Here is a 20,611-nt window from a genome sequence, read left to right on the forward strand (position 1 = left end):
GCCGTATCGTGGAAGAATACACATATGGGGTCGCCGTAGGGACCGCAACATATGGACCCAGCCTAACACGGGTTCCACACTGCATACGAGTGGTAGGCGTAACACCGGACGTTCCGCCACGTCCGACGTTGGAGGGGTGCGGAGGAGCTCAACAGGTTCCGGATAAGTGAATTCAACTGAAGCAAAATGGCGCACGTATCCGTTCCGTAGGAGGGGAATGGCGCAGCAAGCCGACACTGAACCGGGACTCACGGTTTACTGGCTTCTATGAGAAGAGAGCACACGGGAAGCAACCGGTTCGACACGTAGGTTATAGAATCTAGCAAACGTATTAGGTGTCGCCCAGCCCGCAGCTCTACAGATATCTGTCAGCGAGGCACCCTGCGCCAACGCCCAAGAAGCGGCAACACTCCTTGTGGAGTGAGCTCGCAGTCCGGGGGGACAGGGTTCACCTTGGGACTCATACGCCAAGATGATGGCATCCACTATCCAGTGGGCCAACCTCTGCTTGGAGACAGCCTTTCCCTTCCGCTGATCTCTGTAACAGACGAAGAGCTGCTCTGAGGTCCTAAAGCTTTGCGTTCTGTCCACGTATAAGCGCAGAGCGCGAACGGGGCAGAGAAAAGCCAGGGCTGGGTCTGCCTCCTCCGGGGGCAGCGCTTGCAGGTTCACCACCTGGTCCCGAAAGGGGGTGGTAGGAACCTTTGGCACATATCCAGGCCGGGGTCTCAGGATAACGTGAGAGTTAGCCGGCCCGAATTCCAGGCATGATTCGCTGACCGAAAATGCGTGCAAGTCCCCCACCCTCTTGATGGAGGCAAAAGCAAGCAGGAGAACTGTCTTTTGGGACAGAATTTTTAACTCTGCTACCTGCAAAGGCTCGAAGGGCGGTCTCTGCAGTGCGGTTAGCACCAGAGATAAGTCCCAAGAGCGTATAGAGGGGGGGCGAGGCGGATTCAATCTCCTCGCTCCCCTCAGAAACCTGACGATCAGATCATGCTTCCCCAGGGATTTCCCGTCTACTGCATCGTGATGTGCGGCAATAGCGGCAACATACACTTTGAGGGTGGAGGGGGACAGCCGACGCTCCAAAGCCTCTTGCAGGAAAGAAAGCACGGAAATGATCGAACACCTTCGGGGGTCTTCTCTGTGAGAAGCACACCACTCAACGAACAGGTTCCACTTCAGGGAGTAAGCAGGCCTCGTAGAGGGAGCTCTCGCTGAAGTGATGGTATCTACGACTGTCTGTGGTAGATTACCTAGAACCTCCGCGTCCCGTCCAGGGACCACACATGGAGTCTCCAACAGTCTGGACGCGGGTGCCATATGGTGCCCCGTCCCTGAGAGAGTAGGTCCTCTCTCAGAGGAATGGGCCAGGGAGGAGCTGTCGAAAGGAGAAAAAGTTCGGGGAACCAGGTTCGGTTGGGCCAATAAGGGGCAACTAGCAAAACCTGCTGCTCTTCCTCCCTGATTTTGCACAGTAGTTGTGCCATCAGGCTCACTGGGGGAAACGCATACTTGCGGAGGCCCCGGGGCCAGCTGTGAGCCAGTGCATCCGTGCCGAGGGTCCCCTCGGTGCGGGAATAAAACAACTGGCAATGGGACGAGTCCGGAGAGGCAAACAGATCTATCTGTGCGGCCCCGAAGTGGTCCCATATCAGCTGGACCGCCTGGGGATGGAGTCGCCATTCCCCGGAGGCCACAATCTGTCGTGAGAGCTCGTCGGCGGCACGATTGAGCAGGCCAGGGATGTGAACGGCACGAAGCGACCTCAGATGCTTCTGACTCCATAGGAGGAGGTGGCGGGCGAGTTGTGACATGCGACGGGAACGTAGACCACCTTGGCGGTTGATGTACGCAACGGTCGCCGTGTTGTCCGTACGGACCAGTACATGCTTGCCGAGCAGCGTCGTCTTGAGGCGTCTCAAAGCAAGGAGCACTGCTAGCAACTCGAGGCAGTTGATGTGCCAATGCAGGTGGGAACCCGTCCAGGTGCCAGCTACTGCATGCCCGTTGTACGTGGCCCCCCAGCCGGTGTTGGAGGCGTCTGTGGAAACCACAGCATGCCTGGACACTTGTTCTAGGGACACACCGGCCCGGAGAAACTATTCATTATTATTGGCACAAAAGTAATTCCATACATATGAAGCAGGCCGAGCGGCGTAACTGCGGCTTGCGGCTGCCATATGCCCCAGGAGCCTCTGAAATTGTTTCAGAAAAACCACTGTACTGCTCTTGATAAGATTCAGACAGTTCAGCACCGACCGGGCGCGATTCTCTGTGAGGCGCGCCGTGTGTTGGACCGAGTCCAGCTCCAAACCGAGAAAAGAGATCCTCTGCACGGGGGCGAGTTTGCTCTTCTCCCAGTTGACCTGAAGACCCAACTGACTGATGTGCTGGAGCAGCAAATCCCTGTGTTCGCAAAACTGCTCCCGAGACTGCGCTAGTATCAGCCAGTCGTCGAGATAATTGAGAATGCGAATGCCACGCTCTCTCATGGGAGCGAGGGCTGCCTCCGCGACCTTCGTAAAGACACGGGGTGACAGGGCCAGCCCGAAGGGTAGGACTTTGTACTGATACGCCTGACCCTCGAACGCGAAACGCAGGAATGGCCTGTGTCGCGGCAGGATGGAGACATGAAAGTACGCGTCCTTCAGGTCTATCGCTGCAAACCAATCTTGGGGACGGACACATTGGAAGATGCGTTTCTGCGTTAGCATTCTGAACGGGAGCTTGTGGAGGGCCCGGTTCAGGACTCGCAGGTCCAAGATTGGTCGTAACCCACCACCTTTCTTGGGTATAATGAAGTACGGGCTGTAAAAGCCGGTCTTCATATCGGCTACAGACACCAGCTCTATCGCGTCCTTCGCCAGCAGGACAGCAATCTCCGCGCGCATGACAGGAGCCGATTTGCTCGACACCGAAGTGTGGCGAATGCTACTGTACCTGGGCGGACTCCGGCGGAACTGAATCGTTTAGCCGAGCCTGATGGTACGGAGGAGCCAGCTGGACGGGTTGGAGAGCACTTTCCAGGCCTCGACGAACCGGACCAGGGGGACCAGAGGCACCACAGGCATACCCGGGGTGGGGCAGCAAGGTGGAGGACAGGGACCTGGCTCGGAAGGCCCGTGGGCGGCCCGAAGCGGGGTCTGAGTGAGCCGTGCTGCACTTACCTGACTCCACGGGGCAACAGAGGAAGGGTGAGAAGGCGGATGAGCGGGTCCTCGAACGCATCGTGTTGCCGGCTGGCGAACAAGAGGGGGCTGGGGGGAGCAAGGCTGTTCCACAGGGTCGCAAACCGCCAGCCTCGCCCTCTTGGGACCCAGGGACGGAGAAATTCGCTTTTCGACAATTTGGGTACCACTGGACTCCGGAGAGCCAATGGTGGAACGGTGACCATCTGAAGAGCTAGTCCCCCCATCCCTGGGTGGCCTGTCTCAGGAATGCTTCTGACACTCGCCCCCTGGCTGGGCAGTGACTGAGACAGACCGGGCGGCCTGCCTGCTGCTGGTTCTACGCTGGGGCCTGGGTGAAGGCTGTTGCGAAGACCCCGCGGAACCGGAGGCAGCGGCAGGGGGACGCCCTCGGCGACGAACGGGCGGAGGGACTATCACCGGCGGCAGGGTGGAGGCAACAGCGGGCCGCCGGGATAGGGTGTGTCGGGGAGCCTCCGTCCGAACCTGGGTGGCAGAGAACTGTTGGGCGCAGCTCTCCGCCACGTCGCCAAACAACCCAACCTGGGAAATTGGGGAGTCCAGGAACCGAACCTTGTCCGCATCCGCCATCTCAACCAGGCTGAGCCAACGATGGCGTTCCTGGACCACCAAGGTGGACATCGCTAGACCGACCGCACATGCCGCGACACTCGTACCCCGGAGGGCGAGGTCAACGGCAGTGCGGAGCTCACTCATGAGCGCCCGGTCTAAACTACCCTCGTGCATGTCCCTGAGTGTCTTGGCCTGGTAGACCTGCAACAACGCCAAGGCATGCAAAGAGGGAGCGGCTTGCCCGCAAGCTCTGTAAGCTCTGACTGCCAATCCTGACGCGAAATCACAGGCCTGCGAGGGGAAACAAGGATCCCCCATCCAGGATGCAGCGGCCGTTGGACATAAGTGAGTCGCAACAGACCGCTCCACTGGAGGGATAGCCTCATAACCCTTCACCGCTCCTCCGACAAGGGTAGTGAGGGAGGAAGAACTACTTAAGTCGTTTTCAGCAGTAAAAAGTGCCGTCCACGACCAAGTAAGCTCTTCATGCACTTCGGGAAAGAAGGGCACTGGGGCGGCGGGCTGAGAACCAGCACGGCCCACCCCGAGATACCAATCATCCAACCGAGACTGAACAGGACATGGTGGAGGGTTCCACTCGAGCCCGACAGCCTCGGCGGCCCGTTTCAGCATAGCTGACAATTCTGGATCCGGCTCGGGCAACATTGAACTCCCAGAGGGAGACAACGCAGCCGAGTCGTCATCTCCAGAAGTCAGCTCACACTCCGATGCTGCAATCAAGTCCTGTCCTCCAGGGGAGCCCCGAATGAAACCGCTGGCCGACCCATTACAGATGGACCAGCGGACAACACCGGAGGCTCCAATGGCAGCAGTGGAAGGGAGGGGTGAGGAGCCAACAGGGAATGGTTACCGGGCGGGACATCCAACACTACCCTCCGGTCACCCATCCCATACAGCACCCGTGCAGGGTGGGGCGTGGTAATGGGGACTCGCTCTCCGCGAACGAAGGCGAGTCTCGCCCTCAACACTGCGACAGTCATGTTCCCACAGTGAAAACATGAGCTGTCCACAAAAGCTGTCTCAGCGCGCTGTAAGCCCAAACACGTGATACAACAATTGTGACCATCAGAGAGAGACAGGGAACGACCGCACCCAGAAACGCACGGGCGGAATGACATCTTGAAAAAGACGCAAACGCACCCGTGTTGCTCTTTTAGGAAGTGAAAAACTCTCACCAGTGCCGGAGCATACAGGGGAATGACCGCGGCAACACTAACACTGGAATGGTGCACCCTGTGTCAGTGAAGCACTCACTTTCTCTCCCTCAACCGACCGTCAGACAAATAAACACAAACAGAAACTTGGTTGCTGTGAGAACAGCAGTTGAGAGCTTGAAGCTCGCCATCACCGCTGCACTCGCACTGCAAACACCGACAGACTTCCCAAACTTCCCAGACTTCCCACCGGAGAGACTTCCCAAAGAAGCGCCAACATACTCGCACGTTGTACAACAACACTCTTCAGATCCAGACATGAAGCTCGGCTCCGAAGCGAAAGGCAAATGGTGCGTGCATCTACTTCCGTATTTATACTCGCGCTGCGGGGCGGAGTGTGAGATGCAGATCTCGCACGCCAATGTGTATTGGCTCGTTCAATAATACTCGAAGACAATAGGCTCCCTGGCGTGATCCCATTTCAGTCGACCGTCGACTACGTCTGACGTTATCGACTGAAAGGGAACCTGTCATCATTTACTCATCCTCATGTCGTTCCAAACCCGTAAGACTTACATTCATCTTCGAAACATAAATGAAGATATTTTTTAATGAAATCTGAGTGATTTTTGTCCCTCCATGGACAGCTACTCAACCAATTGACGCTTTAAAAAGTTGATTAAGAGATCGTACAAATAATCCATATGAATTGAGCGGTTTAGTCAAAGTTTTCTGAAGAGACTTTATCACTTTATATGATAAACAGATTTAATTCGGGCTTTTATTTACATATAAACATTCATCAACTCACACATCAGTTGTGGTAAACGGAAGCTCAAGCATGTTCGCTTCACAGTCCATTCTCGTGTTACACAGATTGAGCTTCCACAAGAACCAATGAGGTTTGTTCTCGCGCATCAAGCAGGTTCGATTGAGCTTCTGCTTATGTTCACTGATCAATGTTTGTATGTGAATAAAAGCCTAAATTGAATCTGTTAATCATGTAAAGCAATCAAGTCACTTCAGAATCTTCAGAATCAGAGCTCAATTCATATGGATTAGTTTTTGCGATCTCTTTATGAACTTTATGAAACGACAAAGTGGTAGTTGCATAGCTGCCAATGTAGGGACACAACATATTTAATCAAAAAGATCTTCATTTGTGTTCCAAAGATGAAAGAAAGTCTTACAGGTTTGGAATGACATTTGGTCATTAATGATTTAAAAAAAAAAATTTATTTGGGTGAACAATCCCTTTGAGCTTCAATTCTTGCACATAGCAAACTATAGGGATGAATTTTTTAAAAATGTTTTAAATTATTTGTTTAAACTAGGTTTTCTTTTGAAATTGTATTATAATTGTATGTATGTGTGTGTATATGTATATCATTTTAAATTAATATATAATTTACCATTTTCCAAAGGAAGTGTTAGTGGTTGGAGTGTTGCTAAGTGAGATGTTCTGGGTGATCGCTATGTCTAAGTGGCTGCTATGGTAATCTGTATGGTTGCTAGGGCGTGGCTAGGTGGTTGGTATGGTGTTTTGAATGGTTGCTAGGTGGTTGCTTACAGGCCTAAGTGAAGAGAGCCCTCCTCTAAGTCTCTATATAATATGATGTTGCTCAGATCCTTTTTTTCTGTTAATCTGTAAAGTATTTTCATCTATTTTATCTGTCACACAACCGACTTAAAAAAGTGCTGGCATGGCTTTCTTCAACAATCCATATTATTTGAGGTGTCTGTTCCACAAACAGTAAATAACGAAATTTAATACTTTGAGTTGGGGTTTGTTCAAATTACCACTAATTAGCAAACAGTCCCTGCCATTATCAGACACTTCATCCCCCGTTCTCCTCTTCCACTCCTCCTCATTCACCGCACACTAAGCTCTTTCACATCCACCCTGATGCTCCGTTCCAGTCACCCTCTCGCTCCACGCCGTGTTTTCCACAACACCCCTCAGCTGTTTGCCACCGGCTCTCTGGGGACCCAGCTACACCCTGACGAAAGGATGAGAGAGAGGGAGAGAGAAAAGGGTGAGAGAGTGAAATAATAGAGAGAAGAGGCAAAGAGTGCAGAGCAGAGCCAGGCACCATAGCAAAAATATCCGTCTGTGTTGCAGGAACTCCCTCCTTTTGTCTGTGCCGCCCATCTCAATTAAGGCTTCCAGCAGAGCCGCCCGCTCCTGATAGAAACATCCCTTCATCCATCCGTCTATCCATCGAGGACGCAGCCTATACAAGGACAGCCAGCTGTAACGACTGCATGCAGGGAGCGACAGAACGGCAGGGAGGGGGAGAAATAATTAAATAAGTCACAAGGAAGAGGAGAGATTGAGCGAACAGAGGAGACCGCGAGGGAGGAGGGGATGTAGCCGGTGCGTCGTTGGAGGCTGCCAGGGGAAATGTGCTGAAACGAGCAGAAAACAGGAAGATACTGGTGAGCACCGCTCTGTTGAGATCTCTTCCATTTGTCCACTCCATCATTTTACCGCTGTCTTTGTGTACGGATGTGATTGACATTGAGCTAGCGTGACCGAATCCGCCGTGTGTCCAGTCCTTGTGCATGCATGTGTATTTTATGCATTCTTTTTATTTTCATCTCACCTGCAGTGATTTGATGGCCCGTCTTACTTGCCTTACTTGGGTTTAAACCCTTTTGGCTAGTGCGGCAGTGTTGCGTGCGGGTGTATGTGTGTGCGACTACCTACCTGGCATGCTTTAGTCAGAGTTCCAGTGAGCAACTAGCATCCTTTCATTTAGCTTTCTTACACAAAAGAAGACACACACTCCCTACTTCGGTCTCTCTTGGTGCTGGAGACCCAATGCATCCTAAGAATGCTGACGGTATGTGAACGGTATAGTATCATCTTGCTTCGGGTTATTGTGTGCTTATTTTCTTTTCAGATGTGTCTGAAAGGTTGTGGGCCAAACAAACGTTTGTAGCCACTAATGAAAGGAAATGTGCAGTTTTGACTGTTGACTCAAAACGGGGGTATTTATGTCATTATGAGTGGCTTCATCCTGCCCCTCGCTCTCCGTAGAGGGTGGTTAAAATAGACGCTCATGCATTATTTAAGTCTGACTGACATAATTAGCGAGATGTCAGTTATCCACCACCTCTTGGCCACGATGCACCCAAACACGAGGCTCTGCATCCTTCTCATGACCAAAGACACAAGGAGTCACATTCACATTAGTTTGTTTTTGAAGCTCTTGGGAAAATAACAAAGGGGAATTGTGCTCTGCTGGAACTGCAAGACCCTGATACTGTTGCTGTGTGACGTTAGATTAATTTTGAGTTGACTTCTTTCACAAGTACCTGAAGATAAAGCGCGATTTGGGGTGACCCTGCTGTCAGATGCATGGCGGGTCCATTTGGGATCTTCGGTTCATTGATTGCTCTTTGGTTTGTTTTCATGGTGCATTTAGTCTGTCCTTCATGTTTCAGACCTAGGAGGCCAGTAAAGTTGCCGAAAGCAGTAGTTTTAGAGTCGTTTGTGTTAAACGCTATTCGTGTTGCTGTTTTTAGCTGCAGTGTCTGTGTTGGGATGTCATATAATCCAGCTGTTCCAGTATTGATTGGCAATAAATCTAAATATGGCCACTGCAGCACAACAGCGCCTGCTCGGGAGAACCCTGATGATGTGATGTAAATGTCTTTTAACAAATCTTCCAAGGGTTATTGATGAGTTTGGTGATTTATTACATTGTAGATGGTGGTTCAGTTCAGTGGATATTAACATTTCTGCTGTAGCCAGCTAATACAGATGTGATGCTGGTGTCTTAAAGGTATTTGGCTAACTGTTATGCAAGTAACATAAATGCATGATGATTTGTTCTTTGAAAACTGATAGATTGCACATTAATTTCTCTTTCACTCTGCACAGTTAAAATTTGACTTTCAGACTTAATAGTTAGTTTCCATGATATGTTTTTTAATTCAATTTATAATTCTTTTTTTTTAAATGTTGATTAAATGAAAGTCTCTTGACTTGGAAAAGCCATATAAATTAATCTATGGCATTTTATACACTTTATGAATATACATTTTTGCAGTTAAGCCAGGCCAAAGACTATAGAATAATACAAGACGTGTCACTCGTATTTTGGCGGGCGCTTGCGAGCACCCTTCTGACACCTAAAATGACAAATGGGACACTCTATGGTCTGATGGACTTAACAGACACCCGCACACAGCAGCCAATGTAGGTCCACAAGGCCGTAATGTGCATATGAAGTGTGCCATTTGGAACAGGGCCATAGAGTTGGGATGGGATTGTATGCCAGATTTTAACCACTTAAACACATCAACATGAATACCCTTACACCCTTCAGATTTTTGTCACTAGTTTAAACCAAACTTCACAAGGATAACTTCAGTCAGTCAACAGTTTTAGCAGATATATGGTCTACAAGCTATCAGCACCAAGCCAGCACTAACCAGCAGAAGCCAGTCAGCTGGTTTTGTCAGCAGGATGATGGATGCTTCCCAGATTAATCTGGTTCTCCGCCAGTGGAGATAATGTAGAGTCACCTCTGAAGATCATTTTCATGAAAGAAAGTCAATCAGTTTCTACATTGTTGGTGGATTCTCCTCTTGGTCTCCTACAGGATGTTTACGTGTCCACAGCAAAGACCAGAAAAGTTTATTTTTATTCAAATGAGAAGTGCCAACACGCCAACGATCAGTAGGAACAAAGACAGCAGATCTCATTTGATTCGTCTCCTTTGAGACACTGTAGTCAAGTGTATGCAAGACAGAGAAGGAAGTTCATGCTACTCTGAGTGATTTCACACAAATTCACAGTCCTAAATGTTTTGTCTCAGCCCACATATAGCAATAAATAAAAAAGGATGCCTGGAAAACCACATCAGAAACCTTCTGAATTGAGTCCGATTCATGCATTGATCTTGTTCATATAATGCATTATGCACTAATGCAATTTATATTCAAACATTTCCCCTTTTAGCAGCAACATGCTGAAAATTGCATTTTAATTTTGACCCGCAATACTCATTTGTGTTTGCCAGCTAGGCAGCCCACAACTTTATCCGCCTACTAGTGACCAACAGTACAGTGACCTTCAGAGTTGACGTAGAACGGTTTCTTGCTCATATAACAAGCAATGAAGGAATGAATCTAAATGTCTGGTTTATATCCTCTCATTGCATGTGATGTATTGCAACTAGTCAGTGATAAGTCTGTAGTTCTCAGTTTAACCTTTTCTTCAGGGTTTAATGGAGGGCAAATGCATTGGAGGTTTCTCTTTTCATCCTGCTCTGTTGCGCTCATGTTTTGTGGCTATTTTAGGAAATAGGTGTAAGAAGGTGCTAGCTTGTTATGTTAGCTGTTGCCGGGTAAGTTTTTTTTTGTCATGTAATGGCTGTTATAAGGGTTAATAAATATGGTGGATCATCTCAGGAAGACAGATTGCTGTAAAATGGAGAATGTAATGAAGTGTTGAAGACCCCCCTCCTCATTATTTCTCTCCCACACTCGTCATTCTTTCCTGCTCATTAACTGACTTTCTGACTTCACCCTCCTGTCCTCTGTGCTGTTCTTTTTCTTTTCTCTCCCTCCTTCTCTCTATCCATCAGCCCTCTCTAACCATCTTACCAACTCAGCTTCTTCCGCTGCGCTTGACTGCCCATCTTCCAATCCTCTTCTCCTCCACTCATGATCTTTCTGTTTTTTCACTCTTCTCTTCCTCCATTGTTATCGTTCTCTCCCTCTCTCCCACGCTGGTCAGTCTCTTCTGTTCATTATCTGCGCTGCTGTTCTTTCCTCCTTCTTTCCACTCCTCCAGCAGCCAGGTTAGATTTTATTCGATGTCCTCTGCAATGAAAACCTTCCGTCATAAAACATCCACGCTGGAACATATGCTGGATGTTCATTATTTAGTGGTTACTTAGTCATTTCTATTCTTACAAATTTTAAGTGGGTGTTCTGAAATATGATTGTGGGTGTAGCGTTTTATGCATCTTAAATACACAAAATTAAATACTATTTTATTGTCTTTGCGTAATTTGAATTATAGCTTGAATAGAAATAAACTTTTTGATAACTTTATTAGGGGTGAAATTGTTGGTTGTTGTTGAACTGGCGGACCTTTAAAATGTATGTAATTTTCACAAAATAAATATTACAACTTTTTTTTACTTCACTTTTTATATAGATTATTTTAGTTTTAAAATGTAATTATGAAAATCCAAAATAAAAAAACTTATGATTAATTTAAGATTATATGTCTGGGTCTGAGTCTGGGACAGGGTAAAATAATAAAATCTCTACATAAAAGGCATTTAAAAAATATGTGACAATTGTATAATAATAAAAAAAAGTATAAAATGTAATTTGTTCATTTTTGTTTTTATTAGTTGCTTTTTGTCTCATTGTTGTTTTGTTTTGATGTTTGTTTTCTTATTGTAACAGTTTAATTTAAAAAAAGATTTTTTTTATTTATTTATAAAATCAACCCCTTGAAAAATGAAAGAAAGCCCCCATACAGTATTCAGTTTGTTTCTACAAACAGTGTTGGTACTTGATAGTTCTCAAGCCGTTAGCCATGATTATTATTATTATTATTTTTTGTGGTGTAAATGTGTGAAGATGAGTATGAAAACATATATACGTATAAATACGTATAAAGTATGAAAACATACTTTAAAGATCACTTTAAGGCAGATAAGTGAAATCCCCCAGATCTACATGTGAAATCACCACCAGTAGCAGCCACGATTAGAAAACGGTTTTATCTGAGTTTATAAAGAGCATGAGCCCAATCCCCCTCTTGTCTCTCTCCGTCATGTGATTCTGCTCGCACAATGAAGGACTGAAATGTGGATCATACACCAGCAGTGCCCCGAGCCTATAGCTGCTCAGACACCCATCTTAAAATAGACATGCATTCATCCTCTTAGTACTTCTCTCCCCATATCCTCCTGTCCTCTGCCTCTTTCTCTTCTCTCTCCGTCTTTTGTGGTCCAGAACAATGTTTGCTGGAGTCTTAAGTGGGTGCCAGTGCTTAGTGTTTTGTCCACACAACAACCGGCCCAGACCTCTTATCTACTGTCAGAGAGGCCAAGGTCTTCATTTCTCTGTGCTGTACTTCCAGTTTGATGCCATATTATGATGCTGTAGTGTTTCTTTAAGAACATTCATACATTCCCTTTGAACCATTATACTTCAGTAACTTACATCATAAGGATAAATTTGATGTTATGTTGCCGAATATATGTATAAATATATGCAATTGTATATAAATTCATCACATTTGAACAGATTGTCAAACTCGCAAATAAAAAGCTACAAGGGAATACTTGTGTTAACACTACACTAAATTGCACTTGTTTTCTCTCGATTTACTAAATGACTTTGAGAGATTTTTCCCTGTGTCTATAATGATTTGCCTTCTCTGGTTTGTTTTGTGTTTTAAGACTCTCTATAGATGTCGTCCTTTATGAACCCTTATTTTTGCACGTTGCCAATCATTATGAGCCATTTTCACTCAGTAAATCAATAACTCTGTTTAGGCTAAAGTAAACCTGTTGAAAGGAGGAGGGTGGCAGATCAAGCTTCTGCCATAAAGGGATAGTTCAGCCAAAATTAAAAATTCTGTCATCTTTTACTCATCCTCAAGTTGTTCCAAACCTGTATGAATTTCTTTCTTCTGCTGAACACAAAATAATATATTTTGAAGAATATTGGGTAACCAAACAGTTAATGGGTCCCAATTGACTTCCATAGTATTTTTTCCATATTGAAGTCAATGGAGCCCATCAACTGTTTGGTTACTATATGATAACATAATTTTTATTTCGCTGGGAACTATCCCTTTAACGTTGCCATTTTACAGGGCAAGCAAAACTAAATATGTAAATATAATGGTTATTTCTCAAAAAATGAGACGTGTATAAAATCATGGGGGCCATCATTAGAAGTCATGTTGTCTAATTTTATAATGGTTGCTACAACCATGGTTGTGAACACTATAAGGTGCACATAATTGCAAATGTTCACTGCAACAAAAAAAATCTTAATCATTAATTATCTTTTTTCTTGTAATCTATTATATATATATATATATATATATATATATATGTGTGTGTGTATATATATATATATATATATATATATATATATATATATATATATATAATACAAACAATATGCAAACTGTTTGATGTACATAAGCATTGTTAGCATAAAGAAGGTTCACAAATAAATAAATAGACAATATTTTAACTTTTATGGTAAAATTGTGTCTTTCTGATGAGTAGATCTGTCCAGCTGGCAAATGAAATCGCTCTGTAATGATTAGATCTGAGTGGTTTTGTTGCCGAGTAATCAGTCAGATATTATTTGTATAGTTCCCTTAATCAATGCGATGTTCTCTTCCCTAAACAGTCTATCAAGCTTTGCTTCCCTCAAGTCAATTAACAAACCACAAGTTTTACTTTCGCAGACGAAAACCTAATCAGAACCACCCGAAGAGTTTGATGAGCACAGTTTGGTGCTGTTATTTATCCTGAACCCTTTTGTTATACAGCAACAAAATCACTGTCTGATCCAGGGTTAGAGGATGTTCAAGCCAATTAATTACTCAAATAAGCTCAAATATTATATGCTGAGGTAATGCTCTCATTATGTCATTTCTGTGCTTCCTTCAGAAGTGTTCATGTACCTTCCAGTATTGTGCCTATCAGAATATACTATGATCTGTTGTATTAAGATGGTGTAAATGTGTAAAGTTGTGTAATGCTTATGGCTTGATGAGTGTAGTTTTATTTCATGTTTTGATTTAGCCCATTTCTTATTGAAGTTTGGATGGAACATTTTGAAAAGACACTCCAAATTTAAACCATTTGATTGGACAAAAATCTGTGTTGTGCAGGATGAGTCATTCATATTTTTAGTTTGTTTCTCAGAAATTCTGCTAATTTTAAATGTATAAACCGTTCAAAACTTTGTGGTCAGTATGATAAAAAAATAACATTATTAGTATTAGTTCAGCAGCCATCCCTTCAGTATTCAGTGTCACATGATCCTTCAGAAATCATTATCATTTGCTGGTTTGAACCAGCTCAGGGACCATTTCTTATTATTATCAATGTTGAAAACAGTTGTCCTGCTTAATATTTTTGTGTGAACTAAAAGCCACAGTCCAATTTTGGTTAGAGGCGTCAGTTTTGTCCTGTTTATAGCAGTTATAAGTTTTCTTTGTGTTGCAGCTGAAACTCAAAGTATATGAGCATTATTTCCCCATACATCCCGGGGGAAAATATTTTTTTTCAGTTTCGAGTTAAATATACCATTCTGCCTGTCTCAGTTTAATTGAAGGCCTTCCACTATAAAGAAATGAGATGAGGAAAATTGTAAGATTATTTGACTGTGAGCAATAAGTACAATTCTGTCTCACTCTTGGAGCCCACAGCCTTTCCTCACATTCTCTCTTTCCTCCCTTTTCCTTCTTTTTCTGTCTTACCCCTCCCTTCATGTTTCACAGCCTGAGCAGATGACTGTCAGAGTGAGAGACACCAGGTGTTGACATGCTCTCTCTCTCTCTCTCTCTCTCTCTCTCTCTCTCTCTCTCTCTCTCTCTCTCTCTCTCTCTCTCTCTCTCTCTCTCTCGCTCTCCCTCGCTCTCTCTCTCTAACAAACATGTACCTGTTAAGATCAATCCGTGCAAAATTGTAAATGTAGTCATAGTTTTGTTTAGTAAAGCTTGTGGGTTTATCATTGGGGGAGATTCCTTATTTCGTAAACCAGCAATATAAGATTTTTTGTACTGTAGCTTGAGTCCGCGTTCAGTGCAGCAATATGAAAGAGAAAGAAAGATGGATCTTTGGCAATAACACTGTTTTATTATCTTGGAAAAACATGGAGTCATCATTGCACATTTTGTTTTATGATTTTTATTTAACAAACCCCACATACATCCTTTGGGGGATCTGTCTAAATGGCCCTCTGGCAGCTTTTTTTGATTCAAAAATAAAGGGATAGCACAATTCTTCCAGTGCACTCTTGTGTTGGCTAAGCAAAAGCTGAGAGCTGCGCTGTCATTCCAGTGCTACATGTGGGCGATTATGATATAATATGCCCTAAATAGATACTGGATAACTTATAGTTTCAGAAATGCTGGAGGCTTATTAGGAGGATTTGGACTCAAATAGAAGTTTGAAGAGTTGTGAAACTTTCCAGACTGCTTTTCACCGCTTTTCTCAAAAATGTCTAAACCAAGGATGGGCGTCTCAAGGAGCAGTCTATGAATGGCTCTTAGAGTGTTTACTTTGCAGGCAACGGGCAGAGGTTTTGGGGTACATTAGGGATCTGAATTTCGGATGTTCTCAAACTGTCTGTCTTGTGACAATGCTTGAAAAAGAAACGAGTGTTTTACCACTATTTTGCCTCCTTCACCCACCAGAGAGAAAGAGGTGACTTCACTTTTCCACCCACATCACACTCTCAGTGGTGCTCTGCTGTGAGGTTTGTTAACATGCATATTTACTCATGTTCAGTCAAATGCCTGGGGCTCTTCTCAACTCAAAACTCATTTAATTTACCTGTTTATTTCTTGTATCAATTGTATTAATTTGAATAATTGTAGTTCTTGCAAGGTGTTTTTATATACTCTATAATTAAGAAATTTTTTAGATTAAAGTAGTGAAATCTCTCATTGACTGACAGAAAGGCATTCAATATACAGTAACTGCCAGTGATGATGTCAATGTAAACTTTGCGTACTGAATTGTAATTGGTCTCTATCAAAAAGTGATGAGTCTCAATCTTTCTCTCCTTTGCTCGCTCTACATCTATCCTTCAGTCTATTTTTGGCTTTTCAAATTTTCAAACTGCAAAAAAAAAAATTTTTTTCAAAACAATTCTGAATTAATTTAGTAAGGGTTGCAACTAGGCATAAAATGTCATGTAAGACTTTGTAAAATGAAGTTAATCAAGATGGAAATGAAAATGATTTCGTTTTAATGATGTTTAAAATGTATGTCCCAAAAAAATTGACAAAGATATAATTAAGAGTATAATTTAATTATTTACATTTAACACTGTTTTGCTACCTTGCAAGCTATTTTTTTCATACAAATTTGATATGGAAACCAATGCAAAACAATCATTTTGTTAGTTTCTAAACAGTCTTTGTAAAAGTATATGTAAAAAGGATGTTTGCTCAAGAGCAATATGCTTTGCATGATGATTTGATGTTTGTAGTGATTCTGTTTTGTAATTAGCGAATGCTTTGATTATGATGACTCAGGGATTTTTCAGCTGCAGTCTCATCAGTGTCACACCCAAACTAATTCACCAGGGACTCTCAGCTTATTCTCTTCAGGCACAGCTTAGCACTTCCTGTTAATGTACCCTGGGTATAAAATGGTAGAGAATCAAATCGAATCATTATTTAGCCAGAATCTTTTGGACATGTGATTGTGCAGCGCAGCATCTTAGAGACTTTGAAGAAATGATGGCGGGCTTGTGCAGTCTGCCACATGATGGCAATCATGGCAATAACTTTGTCCTTTTAGAAAGATTTGACGTTTTTCGCGTAATGGTTAGGATTTGTGATTCACTTCCAAGAGAATATCTCACCATGGCTTTCAGTAAAAGCCTATGCCTTTTTTTCACCCCAAGTCTCAATTTATGATTAGTTCAGTATAATAAAGTCAGCTCTGTCATCCAACCACTGGCAACACACATCATAGCACTACAGCCAGTGATGTTTCTCCCTGTAGCACCTCACAGCCAATGAGATTCTTGAGCTCATCAGCTCAGCCTAATGTGAAAGCTTTTATTCATCCTTTTATTCATTTATTATTTAACACGAATCTGTCAAGAAAGTCCTACTGACCTCCTTTTTGGAGGATGCATTATTATTTCATCTCGTATTGGCTGTCTATTGACCTTTGTTGGAAAGTTTATTGGATTATAATCCAATTCTTAAGGCTACAAATAAAAATAAATTGGATTATGGGATAATTTTGCTCAGCTAGTGTACTGCTGGATGATTTTTACTATAAGAATTTTTAAGATATTATAGCTTTGCATGAAATTGACCTACCATTTATAAATAATGAATCGGGTATTACAATAGATGAAGTATACCAACCATACAAACCTGGTTTATGCGACTGCTAAACTTGTTAGGAAGCCCAGACCTCCTAATGAGATGTCATGTTGGTGGGTCGTCGCTAATGAGCGTAGCATGTACTGTATGTGTGCCACATGTGTGTTGCTTTATTTATAGCATCTGTGTTTAACATGTGTTTGCATGGTGTGGATAAGGTAATCATGATTAGAGCTAAAGTTCAGATGGTTTTCCTTTCAGTTACTCTGATTGCCCACCAGGAATCATATCTTAGATCAAGCATCTTTAATTTTATATATATATATGTATAATAAATTACTACAATAAATTATGATTAAACATGATACATCACAGTTGTTGTTCATTAGGTATGCTTCAAATTCTGGTGTCTGGTGTGACTGTCTTTATTGATATATTTACTTATAAGGTGCTGGAAGTAGTGAAGATTACGGTAAATTCAGAGCCTGAAGGCCTGCTCTTTATGTCCCTTCATGTTCATGAACTAAACATTACCTGGTTTGATCTGCCTGCAGTGATCATTGCTTTCCACTGTAGAGATGATTTCCTATGGGGTGACGCTACCAGACTTCTGATTATTTGCCATTGATTCTATTAGTCCTCTATCCCTGTACACTGCATTTTGACCTTGACTACACAATGTTTTATATTTTACAGCAAGCATGCACACATTGGATTTTCATGTTTAGCGGCTGTAAGGATTTTCAGACAAAGCTCTGTGTTGGTGAGTTGACCCCAATGGGCTGAAAAGAGAAAAATAAGAGGCTCTGTGTTCTCTGGGTCAAAGTAGAGAAAATGGAGGAGGGGTGTTTGTATACTGTATATGCGTTTGTTTGATTGGATCTAAGGTTCTGATTGGCTGTCTCCACTGAGCTGCTTGTCATCATGCATGATGGAACCAGCTGTCGTTGTCATGAAATCTCTGGCGCTTAGAGGATGATGGCGGTGATGGTTGGACAGGGAGGACTGGCAGAGGCGCTTCGACCGAAGCAATAATGGAGGCAGTGTCTAAAAAAAAAATGGGATAAGATAATATTTGTTTTTATTATTGTCAATTATTATTTTATTAAATAATACATTAAACATCCTTATATTTGATCTCATATTCATTCCAAAATTAATGTGAGATCAAATATAATTTAATATTTTCTTCTAGAATAACACTGTCTAACAGTGACACCAGTAGACAATGCGGACTATGCAAGTTTTAATAAATCGTAATATATACTATTGTAAAAAATAGTAAAATACTTATATATACTAATAATTTATATACTTAGGAAGTTTGAGAAGAACAAGAAAAGAGGAGAGAAATTTAGTAAGAGTGCAGAGGAGCTCCTCAGTGAAGGTTTGAGCCACAGTTATTATGTTGTCATTGTCGTGTGTAAATACCTAGTGTTCTCCTGAAGAGCGTTCATCACCGCTCAGAGCTACACACCACCATGATCTCTCCAATCCATATTCAGTAGCACTCAATGGTAATGCACAAATAAACAGAAAGACTGATGAGCAATCAAATATTTGACACCCTATGAGAGGGGAATGAATTGAATAGGATACATTTACATTTAATCAATTAGCAGACGCTTTTATCCAAAGCAACGAGCAAACGAGGAACATCACTTGGGTCAGTAGTTCAGATGTTTGCTTTCCCTCCATCTTCTTCATTAGCCTCACCACTATTTAAATTTGGTTTATTGTTTAGTTTTCACAAACTGTTTCATTAAAACCACAAATCATTCTAGAAATGTTCACAAAACCTCATCTATGTTAGCAAGCTAAAAAATGAATAATGGAGTGAAATAGAATAGAATAGAGTAAGATAGAATAGAATAGAATAGAATAGAATAGAGATGTGGTTTCAAGGGTAATGAATGTGGTCTGAGACGTATCCAGGAGCAAATGGTCTGAGTTTGAATCATGGTTGGGCCATTTAACAAAATTGGATTATGATATGACAATACTGTGTTGTAGGATTAGTATTGGATTTCTGTAGTTCTGTGAGGTACAACATGAGCAATGATCCCGCAACTTCCTGATCTCCCAGCAAAAAGTTAATAATTGGGGTGTTTATCAAATTACAGCAGTTATAAAATAGATTTTGAAGTAAAGCATTTCACTCTCCCCTAACCCTTCAAAAAACAATTTTGAAATGAAAATTATTCAACTATATTTCTGATTCTAATGATTGTGCAATTAACTGAATATCATGATTTTGTCTAATAATGCATATTTTATTTGAATTCCCCCCCACACGCAGCATCCACAAAGAGACAAAAAGCCCTTTTCAGGACAGGAAGTGATTTGGCCCAGTATGTCACATGATGAAATCCACAGTCATGATAGAAGCCATTGTTTATTCACAGGACAATGCAGATCTCTAGTCAGATTACAAATAAAGTATTTACAGTAGATGATACCACATACCCCAGATAAGTGTTCTGTTTGTTTAAATAAGAGTGTTTGAGATTTTATTAAAAAGAAAATAGATCAATAATCATATTTGTGATTGCATAATGCTCTTTAAAGATCAAGAGTTTTTTTTTTTCAGAGAATTGGACCTCAGGATTAATGTCCGCAGTTGGATATTTAAGGATTTCAAGGGGATCCATAATCTCTGTAGGATTACTGCGCCTGAATGGCTGACATCAGCTTTCGTAACTTTATTCTGTGTTGAAGTCGCAAGTGAAATTTAAGTGAGTGTGCAGTCTGCTCATAATCTCCCATAATGCAGTACTCTGTATTTTATATAGCCAGAGTCTCTGGTGGGTGTTGCCCCACAGTTAATCCTCTTTTTTTTAAAGCACTGACACAAACTGTTCCGCCACCTTTCCTCTGAAGATCCAGCCTCTCTTGTTAAAAACTATCTCTTAAAAAGTGTGCCATCTTCCTCTCTCTGCCAGTTTTTTCTGTTAAAATCCAATTCGGAAATAAGGTGTTTTCTGTGAATGTGCGAGACTCTTTCGATTTATTAGCCACCATAGAGAAATTACGAGAAGAATATATTAAAGTGCAGTAAACTGTTTGCGCTATAAACCAGCGTGTTTATAATTAAGACAATACATTAAAATAATATGGTAAGAAATACCCGTTTGCAATATCAAGCAGCATAACGAGCTGTTTTGTACAGTTAAAAATAACTGGACTCGAATGACACCGGAAGCCAGACACATTAAAATTACAAATGGCCGCACCAACTCTTACCTAAAAAAAAAAAAAGTGGATATGATGATGTCATAATGGCAGTCGTTTAAAATCCGATACAGTCAGGGTCTTCCATATTCCGTGACATCATCGGATGATTCCATTCCTCCTTTTTCCTCTGTTTCTCCAAACTTACGCTCACTTACGTAACCATTGATCCACAGATGGCACAGCTGACCTGCTCTCAGTTAATGTGTTTGTGTGACCTTCTGACACTCTACAGCTGGAAAACGTTTTATCTGAATGACTCTACATGTGTTACATTTAAAGCATGAAATATGAGAATGATCATTGCTACACAGACCCAGACTCCGATGAATAGACCCCCTAGGACCCAGATGCTGACG

General features: G+C 42.8%; 1 protein-coding gene across 3 annotated transcripts in view; it reads left to right on the plus strand.

The window, feature by feature from the left end:
• prkcz (protein kinase C, zeta) overlaps positions 1-20,611 on the plus strand; it is a 116,604-nt gene that overhangs the window by 24,080 nt on the left and 71,913 nt on the right. Inside the window, exon 1 of one of the 3 annotated variants that reach the window (XM_077222821.1) lies at positions 6,934-7,381. The exons of the other annotated variants lie outside the window; for them this stretch is intronic. The gene's annotated coding sequence lies outside the window, so the exon portion shown is untranslated. Of the gene's footprint in view, positions 1-6,933; positions 7,382-20,611 lie in introns of those variants that run through there. 3 annotated transcript variants of the gene reach the window in all.

This window comes from Siphateles boraxobius, unplaced genomic scaffold (assembly GCF_051911475.1).
Source record: "Siphateles boraxobius isolate OS27281-9 unplaced genomic scaffold, OSU_SipBor_1 9, whole genome shotgun sequence".
NCBI lineage: Eukaryota > Metazoa > Chordata > Actinopteri > Cypriniformes > Leuciscidae > Siphateles > Siphateles boraxobius.